Source organism: Poecilia mexicana, unplaced genomic scaffold, assembly GCF_051168715.1.
Source record: "Poecilia mexicana isolate PSO_F unplaced genomic scaffold, ASM5116871v1 scaffold_21, whole genome shotgun sequence".
NCBI classification, from domain to species: domain Eukaryota; kingdom Metazoa; phylum Chordata; class Actinopteri; order Cyprinodontiformes; family Poeciliidae; genus Poecilia; species Poecilia mexicana.
The window spans coordinates 24,678,765-24,701,789 of NW_028263390.1; the positions used below are offsets into that span (position 1 = coordinate 24,678,765).

Consider the following 23,025-nt stretch of genomic DNA (forward strand, 5'->3'; position numbering starts at 1 on the left):
ATCCTAGCAATTATTAATTTGTTAGCTGGCTAACATTACGTAGCCTTTCTGTTTTAGAAATAAAACGTATTTAGGCTCTAATCTTAATCAGATTTTTATAGCATAGACTGGGGTTGCCACCCGTCATGTAAAATGCATGATAGTATTAACCCCTCCTCACTAACGCTAGTTTCACCACCCGCTCAGTAGAGACATTACCTGTAGCCACAAGTCCAAAACTTGACAGTTCTGCCAAACACCCGCTGCTCCATCACATCCTGAGAAGTTAAACTCCTGCTAAGATAGAGACATGAGGAGGAAGACGCTGTTATAGATAGATGGATGGATAGATAGATGGATAGATGGATAGATATTAACTATTAACGTTTCATTGGAGAAATGTGATGAGCCATCTGTCTATATATATATATATATATATATATATATATATATATATATATATATATATATATATATATATATTAGCTCATTAACTTCACATTTCTTCAATGAATATTTATCAAAAGTTATGATTAGAAGGTTAAGTTTCTTATACTCTGTTTTCCTGCGGTTGTAGAAAATTGATAACATAGGAATAATAACTTCATATCCCTTTTAACAGGTTACACTTGATTCTGCTGTGGTACCTGTGGAAACAAAGTGCATGACGTTTTGTGCTCAGGTGGGAAAACCCTGTGGATCACATGGTGGGACTTCTGCTTCAAACTGCTCACTACAGTTTACCACTGCCTCTGTCATCCACCAGTTCACTGCAGACTGGCACCCACCAAGGACCCTACCTGGATGTATTCTTAAGTTGTAAACCCTGAGTTCATAATGTTGAAATAAAATTGATATGCTTTTGTAAATACATTTTTTCCTATCAATGACTTAAATTAACTGTGATAATTATGTTTGTATAATGTAGTAACCATGTACAGTGTTTAATATAATTATTATTACATAGATGTTTTAAAGAAACAACCACAAACCTTATGTATTTGGTCCACAATAGCAGCTTTAATTTTAGCATTTCCTCTCCTCCAGATGTGTAAGATTTACAAAGAAAAAGCAATTTAAATGTAAAAGTTGCACATATGTAGATTACTCAAGAGAAGCTATTTACAATAGTTTTTACAGAACTCTACACAACATCAATTCATTTATTAATAGATACATATATATATTAATTGCAGGATAGATACACAAAGATTTCATTTCTAACAGCTGCTAGCAGTATTGAGTGTTCATCCAAGAAGTGTGACTTGCAGGAGCAGGGAGGCTCTGTACTGGTTTCTCCTTTTAAATCAAGAGGCCCATGATAGTTTGACTAGGCAGCAGATGTCCCACAGCTGATTGACTGAACCTGCCATGGACAGAGGAACAAGACCATCCCAGATATGGTAGGCTAGGTAGGCTACTGTTGAGAAAGATGAACAAAACAATATGAGAAATTATGAATCACATCAGAATATGTAAATTATTTGGCAGATAGCGCTTAAATCAATATTTAAAATGCTTTTCTAAACAACAGTGTTGGAAGATGTAACTGGTTTTAGTGAAACTTTTAACAACACAGCACTGACAGGCAGGGGTGTATACGTTTCCTAACTGTGGCTAAAGCTGCTGCTAGCTGGTTTACTCTCCGATCGGAGGCTGTTTATTTTATACACTGTCAGAAAATGGTGAATTGACAATGACTGATAAAGGCTATCTAACATGTAAATACTGTTTTATTAAAGTTAATATAGAAAGTGAACCTTTTAATGTTACAACACTGACAGACAGCGGTGTATATATTTTCCCAACTGTGGCTAAAGCTGCTGCTAGCTGGTTTAACTCTCGGAGGCTGTTTATTTTATACACAGTCAGAGAATGGTGAATTGACAATGACTGATAAAGGCTATCTAACATGTAAATACTGTTATTAACCTTACCTTTTATTATATCCTTAAGAAATAATAAAAAAATTCACTAAAAAAATCCGTGAATTTTTCAGTCAGGTTTCCTGAGGCAAAATCACACCGGAAGTAAAGATACACCTCTTCGAGTTACGGCGGCCATTGTCTGACATCACTGTGAAAAGGGTCTATCGTCAGTAATATAATAGCGCTGCATAAATCATAAGGTATGGCAACATGTAAAATCAGCAGCGCTTCGCTTTCACAGACGGTGGGGACTTAGTCCAACTTTTAGCGTCACTTGGAAGGAAAGCTTAAAGAAAGGTAAGATCTGTGGATGTGATGCTAGCAAAGCTAGCTGTACAGAGACACATATGTTGCATCTGCGATGAAAAAAAGTTTCACTCATGCGCTGAATTATTGTGTGGAGGTGTTGACTGAGGTGTATATATATATATATATATGGGACAACGCTGTGACCAAAGTTGGCTATATAGTGATATGACATTCAGGAACGGTCCGATTCTTCTGGACGGATCTTTATAGGACTGAAGCCTCACTGAGAGCGTTCTTTGTTCTTGTAATGCTGTGCGTGCGTACACTGCAGTAGCTATTATTATTTTATTTCATAAATATATATATATATATATATATATATATATATATATATATATATATATATATATATATATATATATATATATATATATATATATATTCTGCACAGGAACATCTGTGCAGAATATGGACTGGAAGCCCCGAGATCAAAGTGGGGAACACCCCCAAAGGTGGTGGAGAATGACCGAGCTAAGATCCTGTGGGACTTCCCGATCCAGACAGACAAAATGGTAATGGAGAACCAACCGGATATTGTGGTGGTGAATAAACAACAGAGGAAAGCCGTTGTGGTGGATGTAGCAATACCAAGTGACCACAACATCAGGAAAAAGGAGCACGAGAAACTGGAGAAATACCAGGGCCTCAGAGAGGAACTGGAGAAGGCCTGGAAGGTGAAGACCACCGTGGTGCCTGTGGTCATCGGGGCCCTCGGGGCAGTCACCCCCAAACTGGAGCAGTGGCTCAAACAGATCCCAGGAACAACATCAGACATCTCAGTCCAGAAATGTGCAGTTCTAGGCACAGCCAAGATACTGGAGGAGAACCTGAAGCTCCCAGACCTCTGGTAGAGAGAGAGAGAGAGAGAGACCACCCGCGGTGGGTGAGAAGGGAATTATTATTTATATATATATATATATATATATATATATATATATATATATATATATATATATATATATATATATATATAATTGGTGAATAAATAAAACAAGAAGGCAAGAACACAGCATGCTCATTGCTCATTGTTTTCGTCTCCTGTCATGGTGGCAGACGTTGCAGCAGGAGGGAGGATGAGAACAGTCACCTCCTTCTGCTTGGTTACTTCTTGCTTATTGCGCCTTGGACAGTGTTCATAGTTGAGCGTTGTTTACCATTAATTGCTATGTTTAATGGTTCAGACAGTTGTGGTTTCTGACACTGGCAATATGGACAACCGCCCAGGGCGTTAGTTTTTTTAGGGCGGCAGGAGAGCTCTGTGTATTGTGGCACAGAGATGAAAGCAAAACAGAATGAAGAAGAGTTTGAATTGATACCGCTTAAATTTATTTCACCTCTAAGTATTTAATATCTTGGTGTTTTAATGGGAATGTGGATCTTTCATATCAGTTAGAGAAGCAATTTTGATAGGTAAACTTAATTTTATTGTGTCATTTAGCACTGGGTGCTGGTCTTGGTCTCAGGTTCGGTGGTCTTGACTACAACTCTGCTAAGTGGCTCCTCGGTTGCATGTCCTCCTCCACCCACCTTCTTTCCATTCCCTTTCTGTTGGATTTCTTTCAAAATAAATGCCACTAGAGGCAAAAAAACAAGTGAAGTTCATGCTATGTTAGGACAGGAGACGAGATGTTTCCATCTCTGAAATTATGATGCATAGAATCAAATATTATGTTACAGAGTAAACACAAATAAAACATGCTTTATCTGTGGCATTGTTCATTAAAATGGCACATTTCTGATGTATTAAAACTGAATACGATCAGTACACTTAATGATATTAGCGATTAGGTAATGCATTCAGCAAGTACTTTTACTTTTAATACTTTAGTATTTTTAAAAGCCAGTACTTTTTTACTTTTACTTAAGTAAAATGTTAATGTGGTAGTTTTACTTTTACTTGAGTACATTTTTTGAGTACTTTCTCCACCACTGGTTACTAGAAGACACCATAGTGTCTTCTAGTAACATAATTATTCAGTAATATGTTTACATTCCCTGTGAACATAACATTTAATACAAAAAAACAAGGGGACCTGGTGGAGTTTGACCATTGGGCTTAGCAAGTTTTCTGGGGAAAACCAACAGATGTTTATTTTTAAATCATACCTATGGTAGTCAATCTTTTATGAAGTAAAGGTAGAATCTGTAATTTAATTAAATACCTTTTTTAAAAAGAAAATCAAAATACATAATGATTCACAGGTATTCACTGGTATTGAGTGACTGGCATTTAGAGACCACAGTCACTCAAAATGCCTTGAGTAGAATTATTCATGACAAAAGTGTGTTAAGAGACTAGTATTTTCATTTCAGCTTCTATATATTAAGATGTTATGTTATTTGTGGGGCAATTTCAAGTTAGGTGGTCCATGACTGTTTGTTAAAATGGTTAAGTGGTCCTTGAACTGAAAAAAGTTTGAAAAATACTGGTGTAGCTGATTCCATGAATAGGCAGGGGTCCACTGTTCACACAAAAAAAGAAACAATAAAAATAACACAATGTTGGATTCCAGAATAGTCCATATGAAGGCAGTTATGTCCATGTTTTAAATGGTTACAAAAACTTTACTGGCTTTCCTTCTAATGTTATTTGGCATTACTCAGACCCATAACAAGGTACATTTCATCACAGGTCTGACTAGATTGCACATGACTTGTTATATTTGTGCAGCTTACAATGTGAGACTTCACAAGAAAAGTGCTAGTAACTCACACATTCTGTTAGTCAAACCCAGGACTAGAAACTTGTTTGTGGTACAGCATATATTGTACAGAGTTTAAGGTTTCCACAATTTTACTGAAATGTAAAACTTTTATCCAGGCTGAGTTCCATGAGACCAAATAAATCTTTGTTTTCAATGCCAAAAATATCAGTAAAGAGAAATCCACACGCAGCTCTGAGTCACAATAGAAAATGGTCAAATAAAGGTCAGTGATAATGGCATGTGTTGTGCAGAAGAGCTTCAGCCATCACTATAAAACTCTTGTTTTGTCTGTTGTACAAAAAGTTCATAGCCTAACCACCTCCCATGCATTCCCCTGATTCAGTGTCTCTGGGATGCACAGCAGAGTAGAACCAGCTGCCAACTCACTATGGAGGCGGCGTTAGCGGTGAAAGGTGTTGGAGGCCAAACCCAAAGTCTTAACAGCTCCAGTGCTATTATGTGTGTGTTTTTGTGGAAGAAGTGTTTACCAAATTACGCAGGGCTCAGAATAATTATGGTGCACACAGACAAAAATGGAAAGCAGCTGGCAAAGATATTCACATTTCGTTACATCAAAAAAAAAATAATAATTTAGAGACTCAGCAAAGGAATGAATTTTAATTTCTGGTTAAAGGGTGAAGTCACAGCAGCCCATCAATGAACAGGCAGCGTGTTTCCTGTTGTTTAATCTTGTTATGCAGAACTCCCCAGTCCCTAGGGAAGATTCTCCAAACATTCTTTATCAGATAGTGATTTTTCTGGGAGGAGATGTTTCTTTGGCCTGCATGTGCTGAATGTGATAGTCAAAGAGAAACCATTTGACTCAGAGCAGAAGAAGCTAACAGGTCATTCTTTCTTTAAAACCTAGAAAATAAACCACCTAATTAATTGATGGTTCTGTTTTTACAATTGGATCCCTTCATTTGATGCTGAAGCAGACATTGTGCCTTGTACAAGTACTCCTTGAATCTTGCATTTCGTCTCATGACAAACACAATTTTTATTGTATTTCAATGCAGGGTATTTGCACATCCTTAAAAACTTGACACAATCTATTTAAAATTAAGGCCTTAACATGTCTTAAGTTAATTTAAAAGCTTAAATTAAGTTTTTAAGTTAATTTAAAAGCAGGTCTTAAATTTTACGGTGGCAGGACTATTTAACCTTATGCTGTTTTTTATTATTATTATTTTTTTTATCTTGAGCGGGACATTTCTGGCAAAAATCTGAGTCACAAGTAGACATCTTCGATGCATTCTGTGACTTGTGGTGGTTGAGGTTACCAGTAACAAGCTCCTAATGTAGCCTTGCTAACTAGATAACTAACTAGGTTTTTTGCCTCAGTCATGGGTAAGTGCAAATTTGTCACCTGTTGGCTGGAGAACATTCTATTTTGCCACCGGCTCACTTCTGTTACTAACCCATACCAGGCTCTGTTCATTCTGTGCTAAAAAGCTTGATACCACGAAAACCTTATGCAGTGGAAGAAACACACAACTGCTACCAAAACCCACAAACAGACCCCAGAAATGTCACAGTTTAGATGTCCTGGAGTGACTGAAGCACCAACACCAAATTAAGAGCAGTTTTAATGTGACACAAACTCTGCAGTCAGAGGTTTAGTAGATTTTAAACTGGATTTGACCATTGAGCCAGTCTGACCTATTGAAGAATTTTACTGCAATCACTGACCACAATCAGTTGTGATCCTTGGAGGAATGATGCATTGAGCTTGTAATGTTTGTGTATATATATATGTGTGTATGTATGTGACCAAGTGTAGAAGAATGAGGTAAATACATTCAACTATAAAAAATGGAGGTGGGCTTTATGTCCTGACTGTCCTCAGGTGCAGCAGCATTCATTTTTGTTCAATTTGGCATAAATAAAATAAAAGAAGGCACTTGTGAAATATGTTATCAAAGCAATTACACAGTGTTCCAAATTATTATGCAAATTGGATTTAAGTGTCATAAATATTAAATTTTTTTGTTGTGCTATTAAATTTATAGATGATATTGTGTGTCAGGGCTCTTTGAATCACTATGATTAATTTCAGAGAGCTGGGTTGATTAGTTTGTCTGGTGAGCTCAATTAAAGGAAATCTACTTAAATCTAATAAATCTAATAAACAAAAACCTTAACAATGCTCGAGCTCTATTTGCTACTGTTGACAGGCTCACAAATCCTCCTGTGACGCTGCCACCTGAACTTCAATCTAATGCCTGCGACAAGTTTTCCAGTTACTTTTCAGAGAAAATTCAAAAGATCAGAGGATTAATCTGCACATCCACTCCAGGGCTCCGTTAGTCATTATCGTGAGTTAAAATTTTCACGAAAGTAAAATGTTCGTTTTTGTGGCACATCTGTATCTTATTTTGAAGGGATATATAAACGTTACCATAGCGACCAGAGTCAGAGAGGGTTTGGGCAGTGGTCGAGAGGAAATGAGTAGAGCTTGTGAGTCTTAAGTCTGGTTTAAACGGCAAGATTTAGGAACTGTCGGCCGATTCTCCAAACCTCTGTGACCACAGAGCTGATAAAAGTACAACAGGTTCGATCGGTTCATGTTCAGCCACAAGGCAGGAGCAACAAACCACACAAGAACCAATTCCACTCACGAACATCCCGATTCCAGAGGATAATCCAGTAAAACCCCCAACATAGCATACGGGAATTTAGAATGACCAAACACGGATGACGATGTAGAAACAATAGTGACAGTTTGTGGACTCATTTTAAGAGATAAAAGAAACAAAAAGAAAAGGCGGTGGATAAAAGACGACGGGAGCAGCCGCTCTATTTGCTGCACTATGATTTGGAGGTGACTATGTTTTTTCATAGTTAACATTTTTAACTGAATAAACATAATAATATATAATAATGACCTTTACAAATAATAATAAACATTTCCACATATCATCTCCGATATCCACCGGACTCACAGTTGCGCGATATGTCAGCTGTTTGGGATTCCCCTCTGTTCTGACGTCACCGCGCTTTCTGATTGGCTACCTGTCACATTCAACAGGTTGTATTCTCGTTCCCAGTCAGGGTAAACCCCACAGGCTGCGATAAAAGGGCCAAGACAACCCAAATTGGGCAGATTCAGGATTTGGCGGGAACACCAACATGCAGAAGCCTTATCTGATGGTTCACCCCTCCCCCCGCCCCCGGGCCGCAACAAAATTTCCAAGTCTTGACTGGTCCGCTGTAAAAAAAGGTTGGGGACCACTGGGTTAAAATGTCCTTACAAAGCAGGAAACAGTTATTTGAATCTGCTGGTGCCTCTGGAACCTCAAGGTGTCGGATCCTCCAGAGGCTTGCGGTGCATGAACCTACTGTTCAGCCACCCCTATCCAGGCTCACAGGCAGAAAGCCATTATTTTGGACTTGTAACCCAAAATAATGGCTACAAGTCCAGTTACCTAATTTTAATATCAGGCATTAATTAATGCTTTACTAGAATCTAGCATGTGGCTAGAATCAGCGTAAAGTCCTGACTGAATGAAAATCATTATTAATAGTAATTTTATGGATTATTAATAATCCATAAAATGTTTAGAAAATCTGCTGTGCCTAATAATTTGGAACAGTGCATTTTCAGTTTTTTTGAAAAAAAAAATACTGTTCTCACTGGGAGGTTTGTTCAGAAAAATTTGATTTATAACTGTAATATATAAATATATCATGGCTTGAAAGTTATACTTACCATCATTTGCATTGACCATTTAGGAAAATCTGGAAAAATATCACTTGCATAATCATTTGGAATTCAGTGTAATTCAAACGGCTTTCTTTATTTTTTTTTTAAAGTTCCCCAAATTGAGAACGACAAAATAAAGACTTTATACCAGAAAGAAACAACAGTAGTGAGCTTATTAAGTGGATCCTACAATAAAAATCCAGAAAAGCACCACAAAATAAGCATTCTAAATTCAATGGTTAAAAAACAATATACAACTTTGCATGAAACATTATTTTAAACATGTATAACATCTTATTTAACCACATCAAAGAAATCTGTGAGCTTAAACTCATTTCAAAATGACCAACAGTCTTTCCAGAGAGAAAGAACAGTTTATCTTCTCTCTGAACAATACGAGTACAAAAAGAGGCAAAGTAAACAATTGACTAAGCCCACAATCTACAGACTAGTCTGTTATATTTTATATAGCCTGAACCATTGAACCATTGATACAAGGCAGGAAGCATCAATGCTTTCATGTTGTTTCTGACCCTATTATCTGAATATCATAGCAGAAATCAAGGCTCATCAGACCAGGCAACGTTATTTCCCATCTTCTATTGTCCAATTTTGGTGAGCCTGTGTAAATTGTGGCCTCAGTTTCCTGTTCTTAGCTGACAGTAGTGGCACCCAGTGTGGTCTACTGCTGCAGTAGCCCATCCGCCTCAAGGTTCGACATGTTGTGCGTTCAGAAATGCACACTGCTTACCCCAGTTGTTGTGAGTGGTTATTTGTGTTACTGTTGCTGATACATCAGCTCAAACCAGTCTGGCCATTTTCCTCTGACATCGATAAGGCATTGTGCCCACAGAATTGCAATATTTTCACCCTGTGGTTTGTACTATAAAGTACCTATTTTTCATTTAATTTAACCAAATCTGATGTGCTTTTTCTTCAAAATTGCTGAATTTTCGCATTTTCCCATTCAAATGCTTGGAAGAGAAGCCGATGAGGCAGCAGTGAGCTGAGCCTCACCTGGGATTGATCAACCTCTCGCTAACTGCACCGGTTGCCATTCTATGAGAGCATGCTCCTCCTGTCTGTACGTCGCCAATAAAATGGCTAAAAAAACATTTAATATATGGACTGATTTTCCATAATTTAGCTTATGTATTTAATGTACTGTGTTTTTATTGTCACCAACTGTGTGTGTATCGTGTTTCGTTGCTGAGGTACGATCAGAAACGGCAGAGAACAGATTCGAGGTGAGGCAGGCAGTTCTCGTGCCTCATCGCTGGGGGCGCTCATGAACCCAGACATTGTGACTCCACAACTGCAGAGTAAGAGACAGTTATAGCTAGCTTGCCATACAGTAGCTGCGCTGATACAGAGAGCGAGAAAGACGTGGTTTTGAGTTGTACTTTAACGGTTTCTCCCTTTGCTGTTAAGCACAGCACGAAATGAATAATATCTACATGTCTAAGTTTGATTGAGATCACGGAATTATTCTGCGGCGGCAGCGCGGCTAAGCATCAGATGTTAAAGAATAATCTTTTTGCCCTCCAGCATTGTACGCATGCACGAAATTTCCTTACATAAACAATAACATGCAGGGGGTCTAGATTTGTATGTCCGATTATAATATAATCGGATTATATATATATAATCTGATTTTATATATATATATATACATATATATGTATTTATATATATATATATATATATATATATATATATATATATATATATATATATATATCACCAAATTTGAGCTCAGTGGAATTAAAACTTCTCGGCCTAAATGCAAAGGTGGCGGCATCATGCTTTGGATATGCTTTCCTTCAACAGGGACAGGAAAGTTGGTCAAAGCTGATGACAGAATGTAATTTTCTAGTGCTCATAGTGGCAACTCTGTAATGGTAGCTCTTTTTTGTGTATGTGTGTGTGTGTGTGTGTGGAATTTTATTAAATATATAGATTTTGCCTGTTTGTGGAATGCATTTGCATTAAGCTCCAGCTGAGTCAATATTTTAGAACAACCTTTTGGTGCATTTAGACCTGCTAGATATATCTCCAACAGTTGTACACATCTTGACACTGACATTTGCCTGCACAGCTTTCAAGCTGTGCAGTTTGAAAGATTTTTGCTCTTACTTCTTTACTTTTGGACAATTATGATTCGCAACCATGGCAACAAGATGTTGTTTTTATAACCAAGAACAGCTAATTAGCAGGACTGAAAGAAAATTAAAGATTAGCAGCAACAGCAAAGGAGGTGAATTAGCAGAGCTGCTAAAAACTGATGGGGTCATTCAGGACATGTTACTATGGAATGCCATTTCTGCTGCCTGGATATTGAGCTGTTAGCATGGAACTGTAATACAGTAACAGTCTTTAGTCTGAGGCTTCTTCAATACATTGTAAGACAGACTGCTACCAGAGATCTTTTGTGTCCACAGCATCACCATCCACAACAACTGTTTGAAGATATGAATTCAGATATTTTACTTTACCTTTGGAATAAATAAGGGATTTTTGAATTAATAGAACTGAATACAAAAGACCTGGTGTATACCAATGTTTTAGAATGGTTCAAAGTCCAGACCTAAATGTATCAGATAATTTGTGGGAAAACATAAAAATGGCTATTCATAGACGCTCTCTATTTAGTTTGTCTGAGCTTGAACTATTTTGCAACGACGAACTGGCAAAAATGTCAGTGTCAAGATGTGTACAACTGTTGGAGATATATCTAGCAGGTCTAAATGCACCAAAAGGTTGTTCTAAAATATTGACTCAGCTGGAGCTTAAATGCAAATGCATTCCACACTTTTTTAGATTATAATTTGTCAAAGTCTTTATTAAACAAAAAAGTGAAAAAAAAAAAAATTAAGTAAGAATATTTTTTCAAGACATTGTAGACAGTTTGAACTGGCTGTTCTGGTAGAGATAGGAGGCTGGCAAACTGTGTCCAACACTTTGCATTGCAAACTACATTTTCATGTTGACTTCTATGTCTGCACATGGACAGCCACACAAAACTTACAGCGGTTGATATCTTTCTCCTTAACAGTGACTGTAAAAGCGAAGAACATGGGGAACCTAAACCTTTAGTGTACTGGATTCACTCCATGCTGTCGTCTTATCTTTATTGCAATCTAATGTAAAACAGTCCTGGTGGTTTGTGTCCTGAATAGACTATGGCTGGACTTCTGTCACCTGGCTGCTCTTGTTATTGTTATTTTTGTCAGTTTAGTTGCTGGGCTGGAAAGAATTTTCTTCAGTCATTCTTGACAGAGTGGGAACAATGTGTATGGAAGTTCAGTGGCAGTTGTGTTTTTCTCTCCAAATCCAGCATAAACCCAGCGAGTACAAATGAGCAAGTTATGAATAGTTCTTGTCTCACTTGCTGGGTAAATATCTCTGGTTTGACTTGGACCACAGTTGATGAATAGATTGTGTAAATGGATGTAAACTTGCTTTCAATGAAAGCCATTACAGCCATTAGGAGCTTAAATAGGGCCTACCGTAAACTCCCTTTAGGAAAATTGCAGAGTGGTTTCTTTTATTTGGGCTACTACATTCCAGGAAAGTTAACATCTGGATTTAAACATACATCTTCAGATATCCATCGGTTTCATTAGCACTGTTGTGAAATGTTTGAAACCTTTTTGTACTTTTTGACTGGTACCTTTGTTTTCTTATCAGTCCACAAGGCTCAAGGCTAGTCTTGCACTGGTGGCACTGGTGCACCAGCATACAAGTGCACCCAAATTCTCAACATCACATGAAAGTTTTACAAGTTAATTTTTTTAATCACTATTCATAAAGGCGATGTTGACTTGTAAATATTTATTTACCATCTAATAAACATAAAGTTCTTCATTTGAAGCTGAAATGTACAAGACATGTAACTAAGCTTTTGAAGCTGCAATAGAAAATTTAAAACAACAAAAAACATCTTTTTTTATATATATTCCTGAAAATTTTAACCATGTTGTGTCAGTATATGATGGTACAGATAATCTGTGAAAAAATGGAACTCCTTTGCCCCCTCCCTATAGTCCTACTGCCATCTGCTGAAATACACAGACAAGAGATCAGAGCCAGGAGGAGGGTCATAGTGTCGTCAATCACTCTTGTGTATGTACTGCTTAATGTGCTAATTACAGGGAGACAACTTACCGTTATGAGAAAATGTTATCTTTAGTCTTTGGTGGACATGCTAACTAGCCTAAACATTAACAGCAGTCTCCAGTGTGAGGAAGGAACTGTAGCCTAGCAGAGAGTACTGACCCTTTTCCACCTGCTCTACTGCAGCAGCCCGGTTCAGCTCGTCTCTACTTCGGAGTGAACGTGTTTCCACTGGTGGCTCCGCTCTGCAGCAGGGTGATGTCTCCTGACAGTTGGGGGTGTAGCGCCCCGCCTCCAGACGGCATGTGCTGTGCTTCATTACTATGCGACCTAACAGGAGTTGTTGTTTTTCTGTTACAAAAGAAGAAGAGAGAGCTGAGCTATTGTTTTATACCCTGATTGTGACTTCAAGAAAATGCACGGTGGGAGGAATGCTGCAATTGTGTCAAGGAGGACAGCTGATCTTCACCTTGCAGTGGGCGGAAAGCAGGTGACTCAGATGTTGTAGGGTGAGCTAACGATGACTTTTGTATTAAACTACTATAAAACTTGTAATACAGTGCCAAATATATATGCGCTAATGTTAGCCAGGTTGTTGCAAGTGTCAGAATTGCGTGTGGGTGCCGCACATTCACAATGTGTTTTCATGTTGGTAAACTGCCGCTGCAGACCATCGTGGTTCTTCCTGCTCCTCTGAGTTGTAGGACGTCTCATCAGTGTCCGTCTTCCTGACTGCTGGTCGGTGTTTACCTTCAGGATGTCCAGAGACCTTCACCTTTCTGGAGCAGGAATCACATGAGCTCAATATGCTGATGAAACATTTCTGATTAAAAAAAAAATGTCTCATTTTCTTATAGAGTAGAAGTGCATTAACAATCTGTAGTTTTTAACTTCTCAATAGTTTAATTATGATTCATTTGATGTCCAAGTTATAGCTGAGAACAAATAAAGCCGTATTCATTCTAATCTGACTGGTTCTAGATCCATGTTTTCACATTTTGGTCACAAAGAAATAAAAGTTTAAACTCAGTCTTAATTATCACTAATTAAGGTTACAGGTTTTGGACACATTTTCTCCCTTTCTTACATTGAAGATTCTGCAGGAAGACAGATAAACAGTGAGTGGATAGAATGATGTCGTATAAACTAGAAACTAACAAACATGATTTGTATTTAGGGTTCTTGTTAATAGAAACCCTGATAATAATGTCAAAATGTTTGGTTTGCTGAATAACGTATTCAGTTTCGGATGGTAATCTACAATGTTAAGTGTCAATGACATATTTATATAATATAATGTTATTTTCACTCTGGCTAAAGCTCCACATTTTTGGGAGGATTGTATTAGGACCTTGATTGTATTAGGACCATGATGCCATACAAACTGTATGTAAAATAATGTGTGGAGTTGGTATAAAAAAGAGACTTTGTTAATTGAGAGCACAACAGCATTTATTTTTCTTCTGTTTGCCTCAACCCTCTTCATGGAGCTCTGCCATCTCTGCTGGTAGCTGCTTCCTCCTGAAGGAGATCCAGTTGTTGTTCTGACGGTTCTCATTGTTCACCATCATGTCAGCCATGTTCCTCTTCTGTTCTCTGGGAAAAGTAATCAGATGTTATAGCTTATAGTAGATAAATGTATATGTGCTATACATTTGTGTGTATAGCACTTAAATGTATGTGTTACATTTATGTGCTATACACAGACCTACTAGTGTTTAAGTTACATACACAGAATGAATTATTTAAAGCGGACATTACTTTATATGTATACAAACACTTTTTTTTTATCATCCAGACATACACAATTATAAATAACTGGAAGAGTTGTGTAAATTAAAGACTTACTTACAAGTTTTAGACCTATGCAGACATATAGCCAGCACTATTGTTTTCTTCAAGTTTATTGTTCATTTTTATGTCCTGTACAATTAATAGTTTGTAACCATTTAATTAGAGAACTGATATGTAGCCATTTTACCATAAAAGAATAACGGGTGAAACTCCGGTGCAACAACAGCAAAATAAGAAACAATTGAAGCACCTAGATTCATGCAAAGATAAAACATCAAAAACAAATGACGGCAACAAGCAGTACAATATTAACAGTTATTTATAACTAAGGAATGTGCAACTGAATATCTTCAGAAATTGCACGTGTTGTGTTTGAGCAATAAAAATACAGCAGACTTTGTGTTTTAAATGTCTTCCTTGACTGTATGTAGGCAACCTTAAATGTAGTACAAATGTTGGTTCGTATTGTAACCCCAGATTCTATGAGTATAGGCTTTGCCCTTTAAGGATATCGCTAGTGGGTTAAAGGTGAAGCAGGATGTAGTCTATGCCTCACTGGGTCCATCCAGACCACCACCATGAAGCATCTGCTCGCATATAACAAAAACAGTCTCAGCCTAGAGTGTGTAATTACACACTCCTGGCCTCCCATACAGCAGAAGACCAGAGAGAATGACATCTGGTCAAAAAGATTGAGACAAACAGACCTGCTGCTGTGAACAGGAACAACGAACGTTACGAACTGTAACAGTGTAACAATGAACAGAACAGGTAACTTATTACAGAGCACTTTGGACAACCATGTTGTTCTCAAATGCTTTGTAAATAAGCGTGACAAAAATAATTATTCTCTCAGGATTCTGAGGACAGAATGGGTCATAGAGAACGTGGGAACATCACACAGGTAAAACCGAATAAATGAGCACGGAGATGACCAGGAAGCTGCCGTGCAAATGTCCTCCACAGACATTCCTCCACGCAGAACTCTGACACCCACTTTCTGCATTTTTGTTACAAATGTGCACAAACCTCCACGGATGAAATCCCTCTGGTGGAGTGAGCTCTCAGATTCTCTGGAGGATCCAATCCAGAAGAAGTGCAAGCCTGTGAGATGGCCTCACACAAGCGGTGAGAAAGACGCTGGGCAGACAGGACGCCCCACTGAGTTATCTCTGTAAAGCGCGAACAGACGCTGAGAATGACGCAGTGCAGACATGAGCGCCACATAACAAGAGAGCATGCGCACGGGGCAGAGAACATGAGAAGCAGCTTCTGTCTCAGATTTATGAGGAGGGGGATAAGAACCCTCCAGAGATATCTCCCTTGATCTGAACGAGCTTGTCATGCTTCTATGAGTAAAAGCAGGATTGGGAAGCAGCACAGCTGAGCTGACGTCGGCTTGTATTCTGAGAGGAGAGGGAGTAACAGAGAGAGTGGATAAATCGCTCACTCTCTTTGCAGACGTGAGGATCAACAGCAGAGCAGTTTTACAAGACAGGACCTTCAGAGGAGCCTGGGCTAAAGGCTCAAATGGAGCTTCAACCAGAGCGTGCAGGACCAGTGTTAAATCCCACAGAGAAACAAGTGGACGTGACACTGGTTTGCTTTATTGAAGATTTGAAAGATGGCTATACTCTTAAATATCTAAGTAAAGGAAATAACGCACAGAGACGTAGTTCTTGCTGCTAGGCCATAGACGAGCCGGAGATTTATTACACTACCACGGATACCTCGTTACAGTTTCTTCAGTTCAGTACAAAATCTTCATTGTCATTGTCTTGTCACAAAAAATCTCCCTGAAGTCTTAATATCGACTTGTTTTATACCTTCTCATCTTCATCAGTGTGTTGGAAAGTTTCAACCAATGGCGTGCTACTGTTGTTTTGCAGAAAGATTCTGGCACGCTTTATACTGAGTGTGTATTGGACGACCTTTAAAATATTTTGGACCTCACGAACTCAACATCTGCTCCATTTCAGAATTGCTGAATAGGACAATTTATCTCAAATTGTTGATTTTATCTTGTACAAACAGACATCCTTTCCAGTAAATTCTGGCTCCATTTGCGCTTTGCATGCAAATGGAAGGAAGGGAGTCAGGTCAAAGTGACCTAGTTCGAGGCCAAGTCCTTCCAGAAAACAACTCCTTTAAATAGTATTTCAGCTCCAACAGCTTCTGAGCACACCTCTCAGAAACCGCTTCATCAGCGGGTGATTAGAGATCTTTCTGTCACCAAAACCCTCATGGCAGGAGGAAATAGCTCCAGCATATGTTTTAATGGTGCTGAAAGCTAAGTTTCTGTCCATCAGCTGCTGAAGAAATGACAGCAATCAGCCTAAAGGACATGCAATGGGCTCCGCCCTCTCTCCCGCGCACCAGCGTTGATAGATTGACCACTTCGAAGCATATAACACTGTGGTAGAAGCGCCTCATGTGCCCTGAATGGTGCGCACCACATCCTGAGGGAGACCGAGCTTTCTAGGTGCTCCCGTTCAGCTGCCAGACCCAGAGATGCTGCCCTATTTCTGGGTGGCTCCTGATTGCTCACCCGGCCTGGAGGAGCACTTCCTCTATGGCAGGTTCCACGGTCGACCTGACACCAGCTGCTGCAGACTGGGAAACCACGCTGCATTCCAGCGATCCAGGATTACTGACAGTTGTTCCTCCTGAACTCAGTCCAGGAGCCTTGGAATCAGTAGAACTGGGGGAAAAGCATAAAGGAGCATTTTTGGCTATGGGCTGTGAGCGAAGGCGTCCACCCCAATGGTGGGTCCTCTTGAGGACTCAGTGAGAACCACAGCTGGCACTGCGCGTTCTCCCGCGTAGGAAACAGGTCCACAGCCGCTCTGCCGAATCTGCTCCATATTTGAGCGATCAGCTCGGGATGGAGACTCCAGTCCTCTACCAGAGGCCTGGGAGCTTGAGGGTTCTGCGCAGTATCTTGGCTGTGCCTAGAACTGCACATTTCTGGACTGAGATGTCTGATGTTGTTCCTGGGATCTGTTTGAGCCACTGCTCCAGTTTGGGGGTGACTGCCCCGAGGGCCCCGATGACCACAGGCACCACGGTGGTCTTCACCTTCCAGGCCTTCTCCAGTTCCTCTCTGGTGCCCTGGTATTTCTCCAGTTTCTCCTTTTTCCTGATGTTGTGGTCACTTGGTATTGCTACATCCACCACAACGGCTTTCCTCTGTTCTTTATCCACCACCACAATATCTGGTTGGTTCTTCATTACCAACCTACACCATGGGTCTTGTCTGGTGTGGTAGATCTGAGCCTCTATTGCTCTGGTGTTAAGGTGTTATATATATATATATATATATATATATATATATATATATATATATATATATATATAGTTTTTTTTATATCCTTCTCTTAATTTATAATACCCCTTTCTGTCACAAAATATTTTTTGTATATTGTGTGGAAGTTGATGGTTTTAAACATGAAGTGTAGTTTTAAATGTTACAAGGTCCCAGAATCTCAGTATAGTTGATTTAAAAAATATATTTGCATGTTCCCAATATCCCACTTTATGTAGTATTTGGATTAATATTTTTTGTATGACATAACAAATTTGTAAATTTGTTTTGTATGTATTGCCCCAAACTTCCACACAATATGTCAAACATGGTACAATGAGTGTGTTATACAAAATAAACAAAGATTTGTATTCCAGGACAAATCTTGTTCCCCTCAGAACAACAACACTTTTGGGTAGTTTTAATTTTACTTGGCAGATTTGTGGTTTCCAGCTAAATTTATCATCTATTATGACACCCAGAAGTTTGATTTCATGGACTCATTGTAAATCAACACTGTCAATAATTATTTTGATTGCATAATTTTCTTGTTTATTACAGTTTCCAAATATCATGAATTTAGTTTTATCTAAATTAAGTGATACTTTATTGTTTTTAAACCAATGTTGTAGTGTTTTTATTTCTGTATTGAGCACCTCTGAGAGTTGGACTTTTTTCCATACAGAAGATACTAGTATCATCTGCAAATAAAATCCTGATTGCCTCTTTTCGAATGATTTTATTTGCAGAACCCAACAAGTTATGTATAATAAATCTGATTTTTGATTACCTAATTCTACAAATTGTTTTCTTTGTCCAATATAGCTTCTAAGCCAGTTTAATGCTACCCCCCTAGTTACATACCGTTCCAGTTTTTTAGTAAGATGTAATGATTGATGATATCAACAGCTTTTTTGAGAGCTAGGAATACACCAATTGCAAATTTCCTTTATCCATACTGTCTAATATCTTCTGTTAATACCTTCAGTCCCAATGAAGTTGATCTGTTTTCTCTAAGGCCATATTGACAATGCTTTGCTTTTGAATAAAATTATCTAACCTTTTACTAACCACTATTTCTAGTATTTTAGAGAATTGACAAAAGTCAGGACACAGGTCTATAATTAGTATATGCTTATCAGCCATATATAAATAAGGGAATAACCTTTGCAATTTTCATTGTATTTGAAAATGTTCCAGTTATGAATGACAAGTTGCCAATGAAGGTAACACTTTATTTGACTGGGCGTGAATGAGACTAACATGACATTGTCATAAACATGACATAACACCTGTCATGAACATCAATAAGTCTTCATGAATATTTATGACTGTTGTCATAAAATGTCCTTTGGTAAATAATGACATTTTTAATGCAAAGTTGACATTATTCAAAATGTCTTCATTATGACAACTTGACATTAACCAAGAAATCGTGATCTGTCATAGATTTGTTCTAAAAGTATTACCGATTAAACTTTAAAAATTATGTAGCTTTATCTGGTAATATTATATTCCTCTGCCATTATGTTTAGTCTTACATTTCTAATTGATCAGAAGTTTTACAGCAAGATGTCTACAAAGCACTTTTGAACTTAGCATTTGAAACATTATTTAAGGCTGTTTTAAATAGTGCAATACACCATCTCCACCAGTGAGAGGCAGCAGTCCACGAACAGGCGTGCAGTTTGTTGGTGAAGAAGAAATCTTCCATATTGTGGCGCAAACCTAACACAAGTTATAACGGCCAGACCTCCTGTTTAAAAAGAAGCCGAAGTTTGATACCTAATACATATCAGGTATGTGTCTTATTAACTTTACATTTTCTTTGAGAAAATAACATTGACTATGTTCTCTTTCTCTGTAATGTTAGCTATAAGCAATTCAAGCCAATCCTACCTTGCTGTAAGTTAATGTTAGATAAAGTTATTAAACACAATTACTGTAACGTTAGCCCTTAATATTAAATATATTTTAAAGACAGGCAAGTTGTTTTTTCCTCCTCCAATTTTAATCTAGCAAATTAAAAGCTAATATATTAGTCAAAGTTATCCTTCATGTGCATTATTTAGCGACTTGGCTGATGTGACACAGAGTTTGTGTTCTTTGCTTTGGCAAGTTTAGCCACATGAAGACCCAGGCTAGCCTAAGGACACATGGTGGGGAGGACAAAGTTGGCTAATGAAGACATGCTACGAGTGTGGAGGATGATAATAAGGACCAGCCACCAGAGAAAGACACTAACCCTAGCTGAGTTAACAAGTTATGTTTTAGACAACTAAAAACTGGTGTTTAATCAATTTATTTATTTATAAACTTCTTGCAAACTTCAATGAGCTAGAGTATCTGGTTGGAAATAATTTAGAATGCTCATTAAGTAATAAGATGCATTCATGTGCCTAAAACTATACATTAAATGATTCAATCTGAATAACAACAGTTTCAGTCTGTCTGAACTTCTGCCAGACAAATATTTGATCAGAATAATTTTGTTCAGCTCCAGTTATTATTCCACTTGTATTAAGAAATAATTGTATTGCACTTTATAACAACCAGTCATGTTAACTAGGCATTTGTCTGCCAGTCTACCATTCTGACAGTGTGCAGCAAGGGACATTTTTGGAATGGTTTTTAAATAAATGCTGAATTAGGATCACATTACATTTTTTGTTTATTTGTTTTTGTTCTTTTTTTAAGTGACCACAATGAATTGAGTCATCACCGACTATGAGAATGTCCAGAAGAGATTCACCAAGTTTGAATTCATGAAAAGGCTTTCGCCATGATTAACTATTGCAAGAACAGCTGTAATTTCTGAGCATTTCTGGACACCTTCAAAGAGCTGCTTCCAGGAAATGAAGACAAGAAGAAGATCTCCTGTTTTCAGAGCATTACAGGAAGACTATTACGAAGGAGATGGCTGACGTACAGCAAAAAATGTTGAGAGTTGAAAGTTGTAAGAGTTGAAAGAACCTATTTTCTTAAGTTACAGAATAACCCTCTGTTTGAAGAACAAGTAATCATTTGCTGTACAAAGGGCTTTTTCTACAGCTATGATGGTAGTTTTTAGTAGTCCAGTGTTTTTCACTTCACTTGAGGTAAGACTTAACATTAATGACTATGTTAATATAGCATTTGACACTGTAATGATAATTAATGACATCTTTATAATTGTTGCTACTTGTTTCACTTTGAGGTAAGAGTTAATATTAATGACACTGTAATAACACTTGACGCCTTCTTAACTGGTGCTACTTCTTCCACTTGATGTAAGAGGAATTATTAATGACTCCGATATTAAATAATTTGACAGTGTAATAAAGCTTAATGAAATCTTTATTGTTGGTCCTACTTGTTCCACTTTATTTCAGGTAGGGGAAATATTAAGTTCTGTTTTAAAACTTTTGACAGTGTAATAACATTTAATGACATTATGACATATTTATGACGTGATGATTCTTGGTTAATGTCAAGTTGTCATAACAAAAACATTTTCAATAATGTCAACTTTGCATTAAAGTCTCATGATTTACTGAATGACATTTTATGACAACAGTCATAAATATTCATGAAGACTTATTGATGTTCATGACAGGTGTTATGTCATCTTTATGACGGTGTCATGACAGTTTTATTCACACCCCGTCAAAGTGTTAACCAGATGGAAGTCAGTGGGTCTGCAACATCATCGATTATCTTCTTAATAAGTGACATGTTAATTTCATTCCAGGTCATTTTTATTGTTACATTGGTTAACTATTTTCTTAATTTCTATTTTGTCTACAAGTTTCAGGTACATAGTTGATATATTTCGTATTATATAATTTTCCAGAGTGTCCCCATCCTGTAGGTTTGAGTCATTTATTTGTTCTGCTAACTTAGACTCCACATTTACAAAATATTCTTTAAATCCATTCACTATCCCACCCATTTCATTCAAGGTTTTGTCATTATAGATACAATATTCTGGGTGAGTAGTTTCAGAAGAATTCTTTCTTGTCAAGCTATATAAAGTTTTCCATATACCTTTAATGTTTTGTTTTTTAATAATATTTCTTACATTTTGTCATGAGTACTTTATTTTTATAGGTTTTTCTCTGCTTCAAGCATTTTAATAAATTGTTTATATAGATTATTCTTTTTCTTACATGCATTCTATAATCCTTCAGTAATCCATGGCTTATCTTTGTGTCTGTATTTAAGAAGCACAGTTGGACAGTTTTTATCATAAAGTGCTTTGAATATCTTTAGAAATATCTCCACAGTTTTATAAATATTTTTTTCTTCATACTACACTTTCCAGTTCTGTGATTGTAAATCATTTCTTCATGCATTTATTGAGTCTTCTGACATTATTTTTTTGTATGTGATGTTGGTGACCTCGTTTACTTTTCTGCAAACTCTGTTAAGGATCACAACACTAGCAGACAGTCACTAATATTATTTATAAGAAGTCCACTTACCCAGTAATATTTTTACATTTCCTGTGGACGCAGCGTTTTTTAATATAAAAAACATGGCGGCCATCTGGACTTAGCAAGTTTTCTGTGGGAAACCCTGCATCTCATACCCACAGTCAGCTTAGAAGGCCTCGTCAAGCATGCACATGGCCCTCTTGCATGTTGACATAGCAACTGTATCCATGTGTTTTATGGCTTCATAAAGGTTTAAAATAGACACTGAAGTCATCCGTGCCACAAGCCATTGGTCTAAATTAGTCTACAAACTGGCAAGTTGAGTTAATTTGATGCTTTTGTTTGCAGTTTAATTCAGCCACAGCCTTTGAAATCCAACAAATGTTGACTTTAAAAGGAACTCGTACTGCTGCAAACCTCTGTGAGCCGTATCCAGCGTTATTGCTTTTTTCCAGCCACCTTTAAATGTTAGTCATCACATGAGTCAAATGTCAGCTACTATCAATTACTTCTATATGTGCATGAGCAGTTTTAAGTTAGATTAATGACTGCTACATTTGTTTGTTACACACAGGGTGTATTCATAGTCCTTCAACCACCCAGCATGTTGTCACATTATAGACACAATCTTCAATTAATTTTATTGGAATTGTATTGAGAATTGAGAACAACACAAAGTAGACGCATAATTGCAAAGTGGATAAAAAAGGATGCATTGTTTTCAACAGCTGTTTCTTATATTTAGCTTATCAGAAGCCGTAGCTTAAAA

General features: G+C 37.5%; 1 protein-coding gene, 1 long non-coding RNA gene and 1 pseudogene across 3 annotated transcripts in view; 2 read left to right on the forward strand and 1 right to left on the reverse strand.

Annotated features, from left to right (window-relative positions):
* Positions 1–23,025, forward strand: part of nt5dc1 (5'-nucleotidase domain containing 1) — a 163,770-nt gene that overhangs the window by 23,519 nt on the left and 117,226 nt on the right. The window lies entirely within an intron of this gene.
* On the reverse strand, positions 15,479–17,401 carry LOC148153182 (uncharacterized; annotated as a pseudogene).
* On the forward strand, positions 19,329–21,178 carry LOC148153183 (uncharacterized). Its single transcript, XR_015761860.1, has 2 exons — positions 19,329–19,640; positions 19,966–21,178. It is a non-coding gene; the product is annotated as an uncharacterized LOC148153183 (long non-coding RNA).